General features: G+C 48.0%; 1 protein-coding gene across 1 annotated transcript in view; it reads right to left on the reverse strand.

Annotated features, from left to right (window-relative positions):
- The window catches only part of DNAH14 (dynein, axonemal, heavy chain 14), a 157,968-nt gene that overhangs the window by 63,748 nt on the left and 93,968 nt on the right, over positions 1 to 252 (reverse strand). The gene's annotated exons all lie outside the window — the stretch shown is intronic.

The raw sequence follows: 252 nt of genomic DNA on the forward strand, positions 1-252 counted from the left end.
AGGGGGCCGGAATGACAATGAACCGAGCAGGGACTTGGCCCGGCAGCTCCCAGCCCGCCTCCATTCATGGATGTTTGTGCTTGGATGCTGCACAAACAGGACTGGTCCTTTCACCCCGTTCATCTCCGTAAGGGGCTCCAGACCGGGTGGAAAAGGGAAAACAGTATCTATCTACCAGAGGAGCTACAAAAGGGTGAACGTTTTGGTTTTGAGAATAAACCCAAGATTCTTAAAAAAAAAAAAAAAAAAAAA

Source organism: Myotis davidii, unplaced genomic scaffold, assembly GCF_000327345.1.
Source record: "Myotis davidii unplaced genomic scaffold, ASM32734v1 scaffold174, whole genome shotgun sequence".
Taxonomy (NCBI): domain Eukaryota; kingdom Metazoa; phylum Chordata; class Mammalia; order Chiroptera; family Vespertilionidae; genus Myotis; species Myotis davidii.